This window comes from Scophthalmus maximus, chromosome 5 (assembly GCF_022379125.1).
Source record: "Scophthalmus maximus strain ysfricsl-2021 chromosome 5, ASM2237912v1, whole genome shotgun sequence".
Taxonomy (NCBI): Eukaryota; Metazoa; Chordata; class Actinopteri; order Pleuronectiformes; family Scophthalmidae; genus Scophthalmus; species Scophthalmus maximus.
This window is the reverse complement of record NC_061519.1, coordinates 18,863,528-18,881,792: the sequence shown is the minus strand read 5'-3', so window position 1 is coordinate 18,881,792 and position 18,265 is coordinate 18,863,528. Positions and strand designations below refer to the sequence as shown.

The 18,265-nt window shown below is 41.4% G+C and overlaps 1 long non-coding RNA gene across 2 annotated transcripts in view; it reads right to left on the bottom strand.

The window, feature by feature from the left end:
• LOC118311265 overlaps nt 1-18,265 on the bottom strand; it is a 28,671-nt gene that overhangs the window by 8,779 nt on the left and 1,627 nt on the right. Inside the window, exons 3-4 of one of the 2 annotated variants that reach the window (XR_004793946.2) lie at nt 14,466-14,684; nt 3,206-3,311 (exon numbers count right to left, since the gene is read on the bottom strand). The exons of the other annotated variant lie outside the window; for it this stretch is intronic. This is a non-coding gene — a long non-coding RNA (uncharacterized LOC118311265). The remainder of the gene's footprint in view (nt 1-3,205; nt 3,312-14,465; nt 14,685-18,265) is intronic. 2 annotated transcript variants of the gene reach the window in all.

Here is an 18,265-nt window from a genome sequence, read left to right as displayed (position 1 = left end):
ACTGGTGATGTCGGTCATGGCTGCATGGGCCCTGGAGTTACCAATTGTTGTTGGGGCCACAAATCCCCATTGTCCTGCCACGTATTATTTCATCAGGCACAAAGAAACCTACCAGAGATTATTAGTTAATTACGCAATCAATGCTTTTCAATACCATAAATGTTTTGGTACAACCATCGTCTTCTTAAATGTGAATATTTGCTGCCTTTCTATGATTGTAAACTCAACTCAGAATTTGTTCCCCTGGGCTTCAGGAGATAGTGATGGCCATTATTGTTGTTTTTTCAATATTCATTTCATAAATGCAGCTTTGCTGCTTCCATGTTACAATTGGTGGCAAGTATGTACACTGAACGATTCGACAATGAACTGTCGGAGATGTTGATAGTCATACGCCTACATGATTGATTAATACGACCTTGCCTGAGGCTTTCTGAGTGTTACAGAAAAATTAAAGTGGCCTGATAAAACACAACATTACAACAAAATAAGATAAATTTAAACAAACACAACGCGAGTCTTTGGCCCACTCTACAAGACTGGGCCGCAAGATGGAGGATGGGGCACTGGTCATAGTTGATGTTATTCTTGCAAATTTCTATCAAATTTCAGATAATTAAAATGATATAGACTCAAATGATATGTTGTTAACACTTTCCCCTCTTAGTGATCCATCCTTGTTGTAGTGGCATCAGTTCATTGTTGTTTTTTTATTACTTTTTTTCCTTTTTCATGGGAGTTTTTAACGATAGTAAAAAATGAAGATTACCCTCGTCTTTTATGACAGTAATTAATTACAAGTTTAATAGGACGGGCCATAATCATTTTTGATCAGTCTCTGTGTCCAAATCATTTGCTGCGTGCTGAGCTGTAGCACATCATCCGAGAAGGAGAAGGAAGTGAAGGAAAGTCACATCATAGATTTAGCAGATTTTGCGCTTGGCTTTCCAGGAGTGTTCGGCTCCAACTGACCACACAGACACTCTGCAGACATACAACACATGCAGTCACTTCAGGATGTGGGTGGTGCACTTTATTACTTTGAGCATGGTGCCAGTTTGCTGTCAAGAGGCTGACGTGGAGGCCAAGGCAAAGCTCCGAGTCCACTGTGGCTCTCTGCCTTGTTGTCCGATCATCAGCCTCTCAGTTTACACAGAGCCATCCCAAGAGCCTGGAGCGACTCCAAATCGCTCCGTAAATTATGTCGAAACTTGGCTTCCGTTCAGTTATAAATCAAATTGAAGGGCAAAGTTGACGACCCATTCACGGTTCACCGGGGGATGGTGCGGCATTGTCTATGAAGGCTCCCTTATTACAATCACCGGGGAATCGACATGGCAGCTCACAACGGGCCGCGCATGAGACTAACCCTTCGGGGTGAGTGTGATGTCACCGCGAGCAGGGGAGAAGTTTCCCCCGTCTGCATTTTCATAACAGACAAAAATTGTGATGAGCTGAGCTCCCTTTCCCGAGCATAAGGATCGGTTTTGCGTGATGCATATATATTGGTTCATTATCACTAAGTCACCTGTGCTCTGTATTAGCTCTCTCAGCCTATGATCTGAAAGAACATTGGATTCTGAAATTGAACAATACATACTGTAGATGGTCACATCCTTTTCCCCCAATAAGACTGGGGGGGATACATAGATCAGCACATTGTGCGCTCTCCTTATCCCGCTGTAGTGATGTGTGGCCCATCATCCTCTTCAAAGCTGCTGCCCTCCACCCTTGGCTTCTCGTGGAGTTTCCGTCATATTACCGTCTGTCATTATCTGATTATGCTACGATGCGGCGTATTAGCCATGCGGTGTTTGCGTTGCAAAATGAAAAAGTTGTCAAAGTTTGTTGGAGATGAAAGTGCTACATATATCAACTCATCTTTTATCTGTTCCCAGTCAAAGCCCAGATTCCATGGGGCAGAGGCAAATGAAAAGCCCAATAAGGCTCAGTCCGAGAAGACATTACCGTGTTTTCAATTGCATCTGTTTGATGTTGCAGCCTCTGGCGATTTGGACATTATTTCATGTCCATCATCAAAAAGACATCAAACAAGATGCTGCATTCAAAATCAGATCACAGAGCCTGGGCCGAAATGCGGTGTGTGTGAATGTAGCCTGCACTGTATACTCGTGAGTGTGTGCACTTAAAAGTGATTAATTTGTTCCTTATGATTTATCCCCAAACTTTCTCAAAAACAGAATGAATATTAGTAATGTATTATCATGAACCAAGTTTTTCGACCCGCTCCGCCACCGTCTTGCTCAAAAAAAAAAAATTAATGTAATTATTAAAATGCAATGGTGTTCTCACAGGACAATGTTTATATTCGTGGATAGTAATCTTTTTCCTTAGCTGGTGCAGGAACTATGCATAATTACATTAACAAAGCCACAATGCAGAAGGAGTATTATATTTCCTCAGGGCCTCTGTAAATGTACAGCTTACATTCCTCTACATTTCACTCTGCAGCAGGAAGATAAAGAACATCTGAATCGCTCCTGCGCTGCAGCCGCCATCCCTCCGAACAACACTGCGTGGCCTTGGCTGACTCAACTTCTCCGCGTGCATTTAAAGCTCCGGTAAAGGCCGAGCATTCCTGCCAGCAGAAAACAGCACGACAAGACGAACTCGGGTTCTGTCACATTTCGTGGCCCACACTGGATGGAGTACTTACAGGCTGTGTTGTGGGGCGGATGTGAGTGTGTGAGCTGCACATACCAATATAGCAACCACAAAATGTTGCTCTGAAGATCCTGCTGTGCTGTTAAAATTAGCCGCTTTCTGCATAATCTTCCAACGGCAGTATTTCATTTAGCTTCATTTTTTTTTTCCTCTTCATTTCAGCCTTCTGACAGTCATAGTTTGTTGTTTTAATGCTTGTCAGGATTTCACCAAACAACTAGATCCATCCAACGGGAGGCTTTTTCAAATAAAACATGGGCTTCCTCCTTGACGTCCACAAAGACGCCTATTATAAGAGATTTAGACTTTAGCCTGAAAATATGCTCAAGAGTCCTCTTTGAGTCTGGCTGAGAAAGACTTGATATCATTTCTTGCCTCTTAGTGTGTGTGTGTGTGTGTGTGTGTGTGCGTGCGTGCGTGCGTGTGTGCGTGCGTCAAAGGAGAAAGATGGAGCACAGCAGCAGTCTAACGTGTCAGAAACAATCCGAGTCTGAGCCCCGCAGTTGTAAAACTGTCGTACCTCGTAGGAAACCGCGGCAGTGACCTCAGAGCTGGACTAAGGTAGAGTGTCACACCCATTATACAGTACACACTCAACACAGGCCTGTGTTTTTGTTGGGTTGTCTCTGTAAAAAAAAAGAAAAAAAGAAATTGCAATGCATTCCCTGCAGACACAAACACAACATATGACTGTTATTAGTCAAAAGCTCGAGAGAGGAATTTCCCCATATTAAAGCAATTGGTCCCACAGTTTTTTTTTTGGTCATTTGCGTCAAAATGTAATGATTGTAATTTTTAAAAAATGCAGCATTGGGAGAAAAAAAATAAAGTGAATAAACTCCAGTGAAACATGTGAGGCGTTCCTTCAAACGTGAGAAGCACATTTTAACATAAAATATGGTCATTTTGATTGTATGTCCCACTTCAAAGTGCCTTTTGATATGTCAATTCAGTGAGGCAGCATTGTCAAAGACAGCCTGGACAGGAAAATCTTTGAAAAATAAGAAAAAGAGGTTTCTTTCCCTCTTATTGAATCATGCACAGCACGGGATATAAATGCTTCAAGGAGTGGGGAAAAAAAGCCATGTTCTTGTTTTATTCAGTGGAATTTCAGAGTGATAATTACTGATCATTCACACAGATGTTTTCTATATATCTCTGAAACTGTACACCCATTATTTACATGAAAGCCCCACCATTACACAAACACATCTGTGCCTATTTTGCATTTCCAATCTATTACAAGGACAGAAAAAAAGACAAAACAATGAAATGAGGAACCGCTGGCTTGATCCGTGTCTTCAAAAATCTGCGTCAGATTTAAAGTGCAAAACAGAGGAACTGAACGATTTAGTGCGGAAGCGGAGCTCGGGAGATTTTTCAGACTGACAGTAGCCGTGTCAGTGTGTCATTCTTTTGTTGACGCCGGCCTCGCTGTGGGATCACTGAGATAATTCATACCATTGAACAGCGGGAAGTCTTTGACGGACGCCTTGTTTAAAAGGCCTTTGCTCACAGCTAATTTACTTACAGTTGCCATCATCATTCAGCGAGGATGTGCAGAGCCTCGACTGAATGAGGAATACAGGGATACAGTAGCATGTGGAGATAATTATGAAGCCAAGATAATCAATGTCATGCTTGAAGTTGCATTCAAAGGACGCCCAAAGCAATGTTTTCTTGGGCCATTGATTTGAAATTCAAAGTGGTGGGTTCAAAAAAAAAAAAATGAATGAAAGGAAGGAAGAAAGTTTAATAATGGTTTAGCTTCAGCTTGCAAACTGCGGAGCTGTGATGTTATGAGCTGCTTCGCATGGTGACATGTTTTACTGTTGCTCTCTTGTAGACACTCAATGACCTTTGCTACAGACTGAATCAACAACGGTTCATATTTCTTCAAAATATTTGGTTTATGGGTTAAGACCGACACACATGCTCCAAACCACCCACAAACACATGGACACAGAGAGGGGAAAAAAAACACAACAGAATGTTTTGGGGGGGATGATTTTGCTATCTAAACTTTCTGACAGTGTTATTTTGTTTCATTTCAAATAAGCTTTTTGTTGTCTTTTCATCGAAATTGTCTGCAGATTCACTACACCACGCTACGCTGCACAGAACACACTTTGATTTGACGGTCTGGAAAACATTTGTGACACTTTTATCGACAGGTGGGGATCAAAATTCAGAAGGAAGCTCCTCAGCTGTCTGGAAGCAAGGCACCTTTCTGAGAGGGGTCCAACTGCGGACCAGACGTTTGGCAACTCCGGGTCGCCGGGGCCGATTGGAAGAAGAGTTGTGTCACCCGACCTGTGATTCATCACTTTCTTTTGTGTCAAAATAAAACATTTTAAAAAACAGCAAACACAATACTGGCCGTTTTCGTGACTTCTGCAATACAAATCTGTTTTAGGTCAAATAATAGTCAGAGAATAAAGACACAGAAAAAGTGAAATATTCATGACTAACCACGCAGATTTACCCTCAGTCTTTTAGAAAGATGTTTAATTTAGCAACATCAGGAGGGTGTGAAAACAAATATATATAGTAAGATCAACTTGAATGCAATCAGTAAATGCTGGTTATCTTAACGTATTGTTTAAAAAATGTGCTTGTTGTAAATGGCGATGCTGTGGTTGATAGTGATAAAGTACCCTCTTCAGTATTTTAATCTGTACGTTTTGAAGACAGTTGGCGTCTACAGTAGATGATATTGGCCTGTTGGAGAGGCTAATATAAATATTAGCCTCTCCAAAAGGCCAATATCACCTGCACTTCATGTATTGGCAACCAGACTGTGTGCTTTTTAGGTCATTCAGCATGTCTTCTACACCTGATATGAAGAAAGACATGCTGATTTATTTTTTTTTCCTGATAGTGAACGACTGGATGAATGCGAGTCGGATCTATTGGTAAATAGCAGGCAGGCTCACTCTGACTTGCTTGTTTTTCTGTATAGAAAGAAAGAATCTTATTGATGCAAAATAAATAATAGATACAGGGCAAATATCTGCTTCTGTGCTTTTCAGAAGCAATCCTCTTTGTCTTTTTTCCCCCCATTGGAGCAGTGTGAGAGAGAAAAGTCATTCAGAAGTCGACAGGAGGAAAACCATGATATTTTATGGAAAGTCACTGCAGCTCTGTGTTCTCTGTTCTGCGAGAGATCAGACTTAAAGGGCTTGAGGCAGTCTGAGAAATCTCCAAGTTTTCACCCTGAGCCTGCACACGTCTTTAACATTTCAGTCTATTGAGAGCGCAATACAACACTTGTTCCTGCCTTGGTCACATTGCACTTTTTTCTTCCTGAAATAAACTTCTTGAGGAGGAGCACTATAAATGATATGCTGCATTTCAGGAGCACATCTTCAACTTTACCGGAGCAAAAAGGGTAAGAAAGGCATTTTCAGTAAATGCATAAAGGAAAATCTCCCACTGTGGTCAGAGCCTTGGATGTGTACCCTCTTCTCTATTTTTCTTAACACTTTTCTTTTTCTAATTCGACAAAGGTCTCGTCGGCTTTAAGAGTGCTGAGGAAGTGAATGCTCCTTATTGTGACGTTAACTGAATGAAATGTTTGGAAAGAAATATGAGAAGGACACAGCTATGGCAAAAGTTTTTTTCCCCGGGTTGAATAAATAATAAATGTATATCTATAAATATAAATACTTATGCAGTATGTGACCTTGAGGGAGAGCTGTTTTCTCTGATGTCTAAGAAGTAGTGAATCTCTTCTAACAATTCTAAATCAAAGCATGTCTAATACATCTGATGCGCTCTCCATTTACCACGAGTTAGAAATGAATTAGACAACATTTGAAATAAATAAATAGCAAAAGCAAGACAAGAACATAAATAGCTAAAGAAAGAGTGGTTATGTATGTTCAGTAAGTAGCAGCAACCAATAGTGTTTTATAGGCCTGATGTAAATCAACTGACTGAGTTTTAGCTGACCTTCAGTATTCAGAGAGCTTCTTCCACTTGTGGGGAGCACAGACACTAAAAGCTGCTTCACCTTGCTCAGTTTTCATTCTGGAAAGAGAGAGTAAACCTGTCCTAGGTCATTTCAGGGGTCTGGATACTTCGTAGTGTACAAGTAGAGATGTATTTAGGCCCAAACCATTTAGTGCTTTGTAGACAAGTAATAGGATTTTGAAATCCATCCTCTGACACACAGGAAGCTAGTACAGTGATTTAAGGACCAGTGTAACGTGCTCCACTTTTTCTTGGTGTTAGTGAGAACTCTGGCAGCAGTATTCTGGATGAGCTGCAGCTGTCTGGTTGATTTTTCACTAAGACCCGTGAAGACACCATTACGACAGCCTGATGAAAATAAAGACATGGACAGTTTTCTCCTGTATCTTCCATGCAGGAATCCGGCCAATATTTCTGTTTAGCGAATTTTATAATTTCCGTCATGTGTCTGATGACATTTGGGTTCTAAGTCCATAACTAAGATATCTGGCTTGATTTGTAGATTTTAGAGTAATAGATTTAAGATGAGCACTGATTTATAATCTATTTTTCTTTTTGGCCAAAAACTATTATTTAAACCTTCTGTCTGTTCAGTTGTAGAAAATTCGGGCACCTCCACTCATTGATTTAGTCAAAACACTTCTTCAGTGAGTGCAATGGACTGTAGTCAGTCCTACGATCTAGAATAGAAGATGCCCAAGAATGGACCCTTGAGGGACTCCACGTGATTTTTTTGTCTGCTCAGATTCTTACAGTAATTACCAATTGACACAAAGTAGACCCTATCTTGTAAATATGACTTTGAACCAATGACCAATGTAAATAAAGATGGATTACATGCCTTCTCTTCCCCCCACTGTACAAAAATGAAGCCAGAATATCCCACATATGGATGTTGCAACTATTTGGCATGAACTTCTGCTAAAATGGAGAGGGCTTTGCTCATGACCCATACTGCAGCATGCCACCATGGTTTTCATCTTCCATCTTTATATACAGTCATTGTCAAGTCAAGTCCATCATGTGGCCAAAATCTAGACTCTAAATTCTAAAGCATCATATGAATTGTTTTGCACCAAGGAAGCATAAAGTTGCAGAAAAAAAAAACGCCTTTTCAATAACTCAAGGATGAAGAGACAAATTTAGCAATTTAGCTGCAGTCAAGGCTAGCTGTGGCTTTCTCATTAACTTTGCCCTCTTGCTTTAGCTCTAGTTTGGTTTTGTTTGCAGCTGTGTTTTCTCGTAAAATAAACAAATTACATTCTGGCCTGACTAAATATGTCGTTGCTGCATTTTTGGCTTCGTGCTGCAGTTTAGTCCACACATGATGGAAACCGATGACGATTCTGGCACCACCACGAGGTTAGCATTTGTGGTTTTCAGTGAAATATCGCAACAACGTAATGGCCTAATTTGGTTTGTGACAAAAATAATGAGCAGCCATGGATTTGCCTCGTTTTAAGTTTTAGCGAGTGTTTGCTAACACGCCAAACATGCTGACATGGTAAACACTATACTCTCAACCTCACCATGTTAACATGGCCACTGTGGGCATTAGCATGCTGACATTAGCATTTAGTGCAAACAACCACTTTCTCTGAGTATACTGTGGCCTCACAGAGCTTTTAGCAGGGCTGTAGGTGCTTACTGCTGCTAGGGGACATTTTTTCCCAAAAATGTTGTCTGTAAATCTAAGAGTGTTTAGACTGTAACTGTTCAAAATTAAAATAAACATCTAAAATGCCTTTGTAGTTTAGTATTACTGGTGTATTTTAAGGGGCTTCTTTCTTAAGAACTGGGCGGTGGGGGTTTGGAACAATCTTTTTCCTATGTACAATGACTCATGACGCTTCTGTTTTTTCTATTTGCAAATCCGAAACAACCGTAAGAAAAAAATAGTAGGAAAAAGAAGAGAGAAAAAAAGAACGAGTAGTGAAAAATTATTGTTCTTGACCCTCCCTTGATTTTCAAATGGCATTTCTTGTTTTCCCTCGTGACTTTTTCGGGGGGTAACTGTCGTTTAATGCACCGTTAAAAGGCTGCAGCTGGAAAAGTGAGCAGGAACATTTTTAACAACCTCACAAAGCCCCTAAAGCCCAAACCCAGAGCTGTCTCTGACCACCTCACGCACAAGAGGAAGCCGTCCCTCAAACCACAGACTCCAAATGCTGCATGTCAATCTTCCACACCGGGCAGATGCAGCGGTCATTTTTTCTGGGCGAGCCTATCATGTATTGATTTTGAAAGCTCTCCTGACCGTGGTTGAATTGTGTTAAACATAATTCAAACTTGGACGCGGCTGTGTGAGATATAGTGGAGACCTTGGAGGCATCCAGGAAAAATGGGGAGGAAAGGGCTTGTGTTTTCGCTTATTTCCAGAGGGGGTAAGGAGGGATCTGTTCTGAATGTATTTCCTGGAGGAACTGCAAATCTTGAAGGAGAAGTCATGGAAAAAGGAAGAAGATTCATTTCACCATAAAAAGAAAATACAGCCGGGCTGCATCCTGAAGTTGTAGCGATCGATAATGTATATGTCTGAAAAAATAAGTTCCCATAGAAAGAAAATGAGTTCTATTTCCTGTCCTTGGCTATTATAGGACATGCAATCCATCTCAAAGACACCAGAATTGAGGACATAGAGAAAATAATTGAGAGCAAGTGACTGAGACATGCACACACATGCGTGCAACTTAATAAGAAGAACTGTGCAAGTATGAGAGTCATCAAAGCAGACAACTGGGTAAACGGCACAACAAGGGGTGCCAGTGTTCATATTAGATCCAGGGCCTGGGGGTATCGTTGTGTATTATGAGTTCAACATTAATTGCTGCCGTTGGGAACGTTTGTTCTTGACGTAATTACTTGTCAGAGGGAACCCTGACTCTCGACGACGCACGAGCTGTGGAGAAACATGTTTTGTGACGAATAACAGGTTTTTAACAAGACAGAGCTGATTTCCCAAACCCCAAAGAACAACTGTGTCCCTCTCTTAACGGCGTTTATACAGTAATTGCAGCTTCAGCACAGGCTTGGGCTATGTTTTTTCATAAATTGTTGTACCATAGAGCTGAAACAATTAGTTGATTATCACCAGGAAAAATATTTTTGCAACAATTTTGATAATAGATGAGTAATCATAATCATTTTCAAGCAAATATGCCAAACATTTTCTGGTTTACTCCTCTCATTTGTGAGAATTTGCTGCTTTATTTTGCTCATGACAGTAAAATGACTGTCGGTCAGGAAAAAAAGTTTTATTTAATATTGGGCATTTTTAATTGTACAAAAAAAAGTTAGGGAGCATTGAGTTGCCTGCTGTAGTTTTACACCACATCCTATGTATTGATTACATCACTCCGTCTAAAATTGAACATAAACAAGGTTCTTGTCTCAGATTTCACTGTCACTTTTCACATTTACTGCTCTGGTTGACCATTTGACATGCATGCATGCACACCCACATCTACACTCTGGAACAGCCAGACGTGCACGCGCGCGCACGCACGCACGCACGCATGAGCACACGCACACGCACACACACACACACACACACACACACACACACACACACACACACACACACACACACACACACACCCACCCACCCTGTTTGGACTCTGAAGCCTTGCGACCGCCATGTCCATCTTTCCAAACGCTGTTCAGACAGGAGAAAAACCTTGGCCATCAGCTCTCCTCTCTGAACCTGTCCATCACTGTCACTCTGGATCAGTGGTGCAGAACTCATCCTTCCTCTCCCGCTGGTCCCTGCTGGAGTGGACTTGCTCAGTCTAGCCCCTCATATCGCTGTCAGGAGTCCCAACTGACAGCCTGCTGCTGCAGCTGATTCCAGTGTGTTGGCCATGCTATGGGCCGATTCCAGCAATCTGTGCATTGGCAGTGGGTGGCCGTCTGGTAAGGGAAAGCTTTGATAGGTACAATGATTGAGTTATTCATAAGGGCGTCTTAACACCCGAAAAGCACCATCGTAATGCATGAAATAGCAACGTGTTGGAATGGCAATCCCTAACTTTGACATGAGAATGCTCAAATCCTGCAGTTCACAGGCAGAGGTGAGGATGTGGGGTGAGACATGCACACATGCTGCAATGTCTCAAATGCTCGGGCCAGACCGGATGTCACACCAGTCCTCCGTCTGTGAACGAGCACAGGCCTTTTCTTTCTCTCTCTGCACCACATGTGTGAATTCTATTGTGATGGCTGGGGTTTCCAAAGATTTCTGGATCTTTCAAACAAACCACAACAGGCGGTAAAACCCAGCTTCTCAACCTCCCACAGAGACAGGGACAGTCGGTGGAGAAGTGAGAGTGGGGATTGGAATTTAATTACAGCCTTAAAACCCTCAGAGTCCAATATGAGAGAGAGGGATGAGACATAAATCTACAGGGGTGCCTTTGTTTGTACGGTGGCTACAACAAGAAAATCATTCAAAACCCATAGCGGAGACACTGGGCTCTGTAGAACAGCAGTTCAAAGTTTTACAGATGAACAACTGGGCTTTCAGAGAGTGACATTCACTCATTCACCCCAGCTTTCTTTAATTAAAGTGTCCATTCCGGTTCCACTCTGGAAAACTGTGCTTCAGCAACAGAGTGGAAATAACTAAGACAAATATAGATTTGATTACACACCCTGGGCGACAAGCCAGCTGATATATTTGACTATATATAAAAATCATGTTAGAATTTCAACGTCTGACAAAAAAATGAGAATTCATTAAACTGTTTTCCAGCCAAAGAAACACCAGGGAGTTCACTGATTAACCATTGAAAAGGTTCACTAAATTATCTGCGTCTTGCAATGCATCACTCTGGGAGATGAGATTCATGGCTAAAATCATTCCGTCTTTTTCCACATTGCTGAACGTGAACGCAATGTCCTTGTGTCTGAGTGAAGGAACATGGATGTACTATTGCAAGGGAACCTATGGCCTTATGATTGGATTCAAAGCTGCTTTGGCTGACACATCAAGGGATTTTTTCTGGGCTGCAGATTGGCCAGACTGGCGGCAGAGCATAGAATCTGCAGAGTGAGTTAAAAGTCACAGGCCTGCTCCCAGTCCATTGTATTTCAGCCAGGGTGGGGCACTGAGGATGAAAACCAGATTGGGAGCCCCACATACTACTCCACACACAGCACATGAAAAATAAGGCCTAAAGGATGTTTTCTGTTTCTTCTGCCTGTGATTTAACATGTGTAACAGAGACACATTGAGGAAGTGTTGTTTTGGGACTTCACTGGACTTCTTCTTTGATAGGTGTGACAGGGAACTCGACGGCTTAGATTCACAGTTGTGTGGGATGCAGTGTGAGTCAGAGGAAGAGAAAAAACAGGCTTCTGCGAGAGACTGTCAGGGGGTGGGGCACCCTCGAGTGCAGAAATCCAGATGTAGGTCACTGCCAAAAAATTCCAAAATCCTGATGTTCTGGCCTACGAGGAGGCTGCGAAACCCTCCCCATGTAAATAACGTCAGCGAATCAGCCCCCCAAACTACCCTTCCAGAAAGAGTCTGGAGACATTTAAGCCGAGACAGCCATGAGAATACAAACCGCATGTCTTTTTCTGTTAGGGTTTCTTAAATCACATAAACTCTGTTAAAACAAAATATAAGGGTGCAATTTGACAGAGACACGTCAGGCAATGGACGCGGGGGTAGGACGTTTGGGGGTGCTTATAAGAATTGGGGGTATTCAACATGTTGGCCATGATTGTTTTTGGCGTCAATATCACGCTAATATACCTTTTCAAACTGACTGGGTTTGCTCAACAAATTGCGACAAAATATTGCCTTCATTTTGTCTGTCTGGACAGAAGGCCTTTAGCATGCACTGAACAGAAGTTGTGTGCTGAACTCCGGCTGACAAAAAGGTCTGAATCCTGTGCATTTGAACGAAGACGATGAGTCTGGTATGGGAAAGTGCCATGAATACAGTGGGAACTGCTAAATGGCGGCTCTGAGGCTGAGAAAACCATGTGTGTAACGAAGGAGTCTCCACTCAAAAGGTGGTTGGGAAATAGTCCGGGAAAAAAATCAACGCTAGTAAAACTGCGAGTGCATGCCGATTCCACCTGTTTTCTATTCATTTGTGTGATTGCGGCCATACCAGTGTCATCATTCCCTCATTCCAGTTTGAGATTCATTCCACCAACTTTACCTCCACTTTTCTGACATATGCAATCTCTTTTAACAAATGTGATGACTTGTGTTCATTCCCCAGGAGCTGTGAGGTGTTGCCCACCAGATGTTTCACTCTCAGTCCGGCTCATGGACATTTTGACATGGAGACACGGCTTTTCAAAAATGTTGTCAACTTAGCTACGTGTGTGACGGTGACGAGAAATATGGAAGTGTTTAAAACCAGAGGAGTGAGCAACATGAATGTTCATGTGGCACTGTGGACTTAATAGTTACTTTGAGCTGCCACCTCCTAGTTTGACATTTTCTCTCCATGAATTCCCAGCAGAGTGACATCTGGACTTCATGCAGCAAACCACTGCAATACTTCAGACGTCAGTATGGCTTTCACTACCTATCTGCACTAAAACTGCTTTCAGAAGGAGTATAGCAATAATGTATTTAATCAAATTCCATTATAGAAATTAAATGATTCACTCAAGACTGCATCTATAAATTATTTGCAATTATCCTTGTTCAGTCTACAAACTGTCAAGATAATATTGAAGTGAAGAATGTCAACCAAATTTTTTTATATTCAGATGTTTTGTTTTGTCTGAAGATGTTCAGATGTTTTGTTTTGGTCAAAACCTCAAAGATATTACATTTTCTATCACCGACGACTAACAAAACTCACAAATATTAAAATATTAACAAGCTACAAGAGAATTGTTGGCATTTTCACTTGAAAATTCCTTTGACCTACTATTACTGTATGCACATGTAATTTGGGTGAACTGGTCCATTAAATATAGACCATATTATTATTTTATTATTTTTAAAGTCATTAGTTGTATGACTAGTCTACACAAACATTGTAGAAACTACTTGAGTTAATTATGGGCAGGGAGACTTCTAGTATGTTTGCATAACATTATGGCTACGCACCTTTTCCCCCCCTCCTTGATGAAAATACCCTGTGAACTCAGCTCTAAACAAAGTGTAACGGCTGGCAGTATGCACATGACATGTATGAACTGTGGCATGTCAACATGACTGGTTGTATTTATCCCAGTGCAGGCTGCGACTGACCAGCCACGCAAGGCTGCTGTACCAGTCACTGAGGTTAATTAACTATCTGGAAACTATTTCTGCCCTGCCAAGTTTGTGTCACTTCAGGTATGTCTCCATTTAATGTCTTCCGCTCTAAGTATAGGTGGCTGGCACAGACTCAGGTTCGCTTTTCCATTGTGAGGAGTTATAATGGCAGAAGAGAGAATGCAGTGATATGGGCAAAGAGTCAAGAAGGGTTTCACTCACAGGATCCCCAAAGAACCATGTGTTTTGCCAAAAAATGCCATGGTGAACATTAAAATGATGAACACCCTCATCTCTTTTGCATTAGTATTTTTATCCAACGTTCACACACGAGCTTGTACAATCCCATCAGTAGTTTTAAAAGAGGTTGGGCTATTATAGGGTATTATTGGGTGAAGTCACCTTGTAAAGTAGAAATCACAAAAAATAATTACTGTAGGTTCTAGATTATTTCAAAGCAATAGAACAGACATATTAAACTGCTGTTTGGTCCCTTGCCCATATTTATTTTGGCGCATTAGCATAAACAAATACTGCGTGAGACACTCTTGTCATATTGTTGCATTGCTTGTACCTGCGATGTGCGGATCTTATCTCTTCTGATGAGAGAGTTATTACTGCACAATTCATTGGGGGACATCAAAGCCTTGGTTCTCTATGTAAAACAGCAGAAGGCTCTCGGCTGCTTCATATCTGTAGCGCAGTCAATTTCCACTCCAAGACAGATCTGGGATTTCTGCCTCACAACAAAATGTATTAACTTGTCAAATGTATCTGCAGATACAGTGACGCTCTGCAAAAAAAAAAAAGAATTAATAATAATGACATTAAACGACAAACAGAGAGACGTTAAAAAAAAACGTCTTTGTGAGAAAAGTTCCTGTTATGTAACCTGTCATCTTATCTGTGTGTGTTTACAGTGAACAGGTAATCTTGTACTGCAGATATAATGTGGATGCAGCATTTCATTTGTCACCTTGGTATGGAATTATTAATTAACTGCATTTACTTTTCACACTTTCCTTGAAAAATTCCTATGCAAATCGGTGTGTTCCAGTGCATTCAACATTATGTAAAGGATTTATTAAAGCATAGGCTAACCCACTATATTTATGCAGTGCAGTAAAAGTCCTTCGACTCAGTGCTTTTGACATTTAAACTAACATCCATGAAAAAAAAAAAAACGCACAAAAAATAGAACCACCGTGCCAGTAAAACCAAAGAACCACTATTTTCGAATGCTTTCTGTGAAATTGTTTGATTTTTAACATTCACATGTGAGTGCGTGCATGCGTGTGAGCAGGGCTGGGAGGGCAGATAGATTTAGGTACATGGGTGGAACTGGATTATTGCCAACAAGTTCAAATTGAAGACTGTTTTTGCATTGTTCACAGTGAGTGATCGCTGAGTGTGAGACATTAGTTATGCTGACTACAGAGCCATAAATAATATTCTACTGTGGCGAGGATGTGTGTGTCTGGTAGCATGACATCTGGGTTTTAATTCTCAGAGAGAGAAAAAACCCATATCTGCATGATCCTCCTAACACAAGCCATCTGAAGAGAATACAGATGAGAGATGGTCCCCCTATTCTCCCCGAACCTCCTTCAACAACAGTGCACGGCAGCACACGGTGACCTTGGCTGATTAAACATTCCTCTCTGGTCTGTGTTTTGAAAAACCCAGCCTCCACTGTGTCTCTGTAGTTCGCGTGGAATGAGCACCTGCAAATGTTCTGGACTATGAGGGATTTGAAATGAAATATTTTAATAGTTGAGTGTTTTTTTTTATAGGGGCTTGTTTGTGGATTTATATGCATGCATGCTTATGATGGTGGGGATATGCATGTGCATGTGTTTTGAAGATCAATATGATTCCATTGCACATGGCCTTTGGGGTTTATTATCACCATTTTTAATGAGGTAACAAGTGATAGGGCAACAGCATCACTAAGAGAAATGATCACCTAGGAGAGTGAATAGACCGCCACCAGATGGTTTGGTAGGGAATGACTGGAATACCAAACAAGCCCCACAAACAGAATCCTTTTACTTGCAAGGCAAGGTAGCATAATTTCTGCCATGTTTACAGAAATAGACTTGAAACAGCCTATTAGAGGGTTTGAGCCAAGAAGGGGAAGCAAAGCGAATGATGTAGCGCACCCTGGTCCATGCCACACACTCGGGAAACACATCATGACTTATATACAGCACGAATGAAAATAACTCTTTCACACCGTTGCCACAGCGGACTTGTATCTTCAGGAAAATAATGTTTTTTAGGGGTCTCTGATGTGGCCGTGCTAAATGTTTGCATCATAACATTTCTCATTGCACTGATGATATACAGCATCGTGTGGACCAGACTGTTCCCTGGTTTAATTTCATAGCAAATTGTTGGCTCTTTGAAGCCTATAGTCACCACATGGTGACACTGGAAATGGTCTATTTAATACCTGCTATATTGCCACTAGAGCCAACAGTCCTTCAGCTGCCTCAAGACCTCTGTGAGATTGGAGAGGAACAAAGGGAATATGAATTAAGTCTGTAACTGAGCTGGCCCCTGGCATACGTCTGAATTCGGCAGTGCTTTATGAGCCTTTCATCTGATTCCGCTCTGATAATACTTGGTCTTAATTACAACGGTAGCAGGCAGACCTAGGCTACAAAAAAAGATGTTGAACATCGGAAGCAGAGCTATCAGGAGAGTTACAAAAAAAAAAGACTGAGATGAGCTGAGAATACCACTCCCACATTTTTGATTTACAAAGGGAAAGTTGGAGTCAAGCTGAATACTGAAAGACCAGAAAGTTATCCTGGAGTCGGCAATGTCTTGAGCAATATGTGAAAGACGCCTCTACAGACTCCTCAGCTCTGATTCTAAGATATTTTACAAGCCAATCCCTGCTGAACACTGGTACCTAAGGCCAAAACTTTCTCTCATGACCAAGGCAAAATTTAGAGCCATTTGAAAACTGTAATAATTTGAATGGATTTTAAGTCCAGACACGGTCACAACATATTAAAGCGGACACAGAGCATGAACTGCAAGACTGCAGTGGCTAAATATTTAGAGCAGAGGCAGCAGTCGTTTTATTTGCATGAAACACAACCACAGTCTACTGTGCTAATGCCAAAAAGTCATTTAATCAGTCCTCAGAAAAACAAAGGAGTGGAAAAAACGGAGCAGTACAAAAGTTAGAAATTGTACTGTCACATTTGTAGAGACTCGATTTATAAGACTCATAATGAAAATAATTTTAAAAAGCTTGCTGGGTTTGGAAAATAAGCAACAGCAGTCGGAGTGCTCTACTGAGAAAATACAGGGTTACGGTTCAGTCAAAAACCCTCCAAAGAATAATCGTATAAGACGACTATCATCTGTTCATTGTTTACTGTTTGACCAACCTTTTGAAACTTGTACACTTGTACCAGCCAACAGACCACTCGACCTGTTGCTGGGCTAATTGAATAGTACATTTAGATACGATAGAATTTCCGGTATCACCATGAAGAGCTGTCGACTAGCTTTTATTCACATCGGCAAGAAATGTTCAAGGACACTTAGGAGGACAAAATATTGCTATGTTTGCAATGAATCACCGGAAAAGCTTTTGCAAACCAAGTATAAGCCCCCACCCCTCCCACAACGTCAAACAGATCGATGAAACATCATCGAAATAAGACTTCCCCCTCAGCATGCTCATCCTCATCCCTCACAGAAGTTATATTGGCAGTCCAAAAGTTGCTGCCTGCGGATTTTGACAATCGATGCCAGGTCAGGTGGGGTGTTTGATCTGAGTCGTTATCTGCACGATGCCATTAATTGATATCGGTTTGTCCCCTGCTGCTGCTGCTGCTGCTGCTGGTCCAGGTGAAACATTTGATTCACGCTCCATAAAGTAAACCTGTCCCTGGGAGGTGCTTCTGAGTCACCTCTGACCCAGAGGTGAAATCAAACATCTAACTGTGCAGAGCCATTACTGAAATGCACAGATATTTCATCGGGACCATGCCAGCATTTTTGCACATTGCCCATTTTCAGCAAATCGTGCATATTCTATGCTGCTGCCAGCCATTTTCCAGAGCACACAACAGCGTTTTAGAAGGGTCAGTGAGTTTTCTTGCCGCCTTGGCAGCCACTGTTTACTGTAAATTTAAGATGAGAATAAACGTGTTTCTTCTGGTTTATCTATTACAACTTTTCCTTTTTTACGCCCAGTAATTTATGAATTATTAAATTAAAGTAATCAGCTAAAAGCATGGGTTTCTATGAAGCATAATTCATGTAGTGCACGCCATTGCTGCTGGGAAGCTCTTTTTTTTGCAAATATAAACATAGTTGTGTCATTTTCCATTAACGAATCAGTTCAGT